Genomic DNA, 2,603 nt, shown 5'->3' with positions numbered 1-2,603 from the left:
CTCATTTCACCTAACTTAGCTCATAAACGACCCATTTCACCTAGGTTAACTCATAAACAACCTATTTCACCTAGGTTAGCTCATAAACGACCCATTTCACCTAGGTTTGCTCATAAATGACTCATTTCACCTAACTTAGCTCATAAGCGACCCATTTCACCTAGGTTTGCTCATAAACGACTCATTTCACCTAGGTTTGCTCATAAACGACCGACTTTACCTAGGTTTGCTCATAAACGACCCATTTCACCTAACTTAGCTCCAAAATGATCCATTTCACCTAGGATAGCTCATAAACTACCCATTTCACCTCGGTTAGCTCATATACGATACATTTCACCTAAGTTAGCTAATATATGGCATATACTTCTTCTTCTAGTCTTCTTCTTCTATTCTTTTTCTTCTAGTCTAATTCTTCTTCTAGTCTTCTTTTTCTAACTTTCTTATTTGTCATTTTGCAGGTTTCATTCACTTCAGGGAAGCCAGCTTCCTATGATGGATTGCTTGCTTTTTCCTGTTTTTTTCCTTTGATGCACTTGTATTCTGCTGGCTTGCTATGAAGAAACTTTGCATATTGTAATATGTATGGACCGATGGAACTATGTGATGGATATATATGTGATGTGAAATTTTTGATGGATATATATGTGATGTGATGGTACTATGTGATGGATATTTATTTGATGGATATATATGTGCTGTGAAATTTTTGTTGTGATAATTGTTGGATATAAGAAAAACAGAAAAAAAGAGGCAGTGCAGGCTCTTTGCCGTCCGCCGCGGACGGCAAGGACCCCTTTGCCGTCCCCGGCAGAAGGCAAAGGGGGCATGTGGCGCCCACCTGTGCTTCCTGGGGTGGACCATTTGGCCAATTTGCCGACAGTGGCGGACGGCAAAGCCTGGCTGACGGCAAAGACTTCGCCTTTGCCGTCCGCCGGGCGGACGGCAAAAAAAACGGGCGCTGACGTATTGCTGATGTCACCTGGCGGACGGCAAAGAGGCGCACTAATTTGTCGTCCACTTGTGGACGGCAAAGGCCGCCATTAGCCGCCTAATGGAGTGACAATGGCAGACGTGCCACATTTTGCTGTCCCCCCTCTTTGTCGTCCGTCGCCGTAGGCAAAGGGCTCTTTGCCATCCGCCTTGGAAAGCAGACGGCAAAGGACCTGTTTGCCGACCCTATCTTTGCCGTCTGTGTTTGCCGTCCGCGGCGGACGGCAAAGTGCTTTACCGTCAGCCGTCCCTGCCTTTGCCGTCCGCCATGGCAGATGGCAAAGTACTGGATTCCTGTAGTGACTTCGGCCTTATAAAGCAAATGGTAAATGCCTGTCTGCGGCTTGAAGTTATTAAGAGATCCGTCTGTATTGAGGGTGCCCCCCGAGCCTTTGCCCGCGCGAAAATGCATTGGGCCAAAATGGATGCAGAGAAGCTGGTGACGGAGGGACCGCCGGAGGGCAAGGCGCATCGCCTCCCTGAGAAGTATCATGATGGTGTTATGAAAGGCGCCCGCCTTGTGGTGATGAATGTGCCAAGGATGTAATTTTTGAGAGAATGTACTCATGTCGTCATGTAATATGAAAACGAGTTCGTGAGAGCTATATAACACTTTTTGATTTAAAATATTACCTTCTATGCGGCCGTTTATAAAATTCTGAAAGTTGGCCAGTCGTCGGCTTCCGCCCCCGTGTAACTAGTACTGGGGTGTTCGTGGTAAACCCAAACAATCTTTATCCAAATTTTTGATCCTTTAAGGAGGTGTTTAGCGCAACGAACAAGGCAATCGGACTATGCGGCTTTATCACTCTCACTTAGCCATAAAAGTCTACAATTTTAAATTTCGGCAAAGCCCCTAGTATTCGGAAGGCCGAACTTGGGGCGCTATACACGCCTAAATCGGACAAGGCCGATTCCTCGCCTGAAGCGGAAAAAATCTTTAAGGATTTAAGACCTCTTGAACAACGACAGCTCTCGCCGCATCATGACAGTCAGTTTTCGGCTTTCTCTACTGAGGTGCTCGTTTGGAAGAACCGGGACACAATCACAGTAGTTCTCCCTGCGTTACCTTAGCTGATATAGCGGAACATAAGGCACCAAAACAAGGAGCCATGCAAACCCAACTATTTACCCAAGACATGATTCGGAGCTGATGCATATAATGCTATAACACTAGTGCAGAACCGGGCAATAGCACCGGTTCGTAAGGCCCTTTAGTGCTGGTTCCGTAACCGGCACTAAAGTGTGGGCACTAAAGGCCCCCCCCCTTTAGTACCGGTTCAGCACGAACCAGTGCTAAAGGGAAACCACGTGCCACGAGCCAGCTCTAGGGGCCTGGAGCCCTTTAGTATCGGTTGGTAAGACCAACCGGTACTATAAGGTTTGGGGTTTTTTTAGTTTTATGATTTCTTTTTCATTTAATTTTGTGTTTCCATTTTAATTCTTTTTCGTTTGCTGGTATTTTATGATACTACACATTGTACACGTTATGCATATATATATATATATATATATATATATAATTTCTAGTAGAACCAATCATGCATATATATATCATCAATGTCTCACAAACCATCATATTAATTAATTCACACATACACACATGTATA

The sequence above is a fragment of the Triticum dicoccoides genome, chromosome 6B, assembly GCF_002162155.2.
Source record: "Triticum dicoccoides isolate Atlit2015 ecotype Zavitan chromosome 6B, WEW_v2.0, whole genome shotgun sequence".
NCBI lineage: Eukaryota > Viridiplantae > Streptophyta > Magnoliopsida > Poales > Poaceae > Triticum > Triticum dicoccoides.
This window is presented reverse-complemented; position numbering follows the sequence as displayed.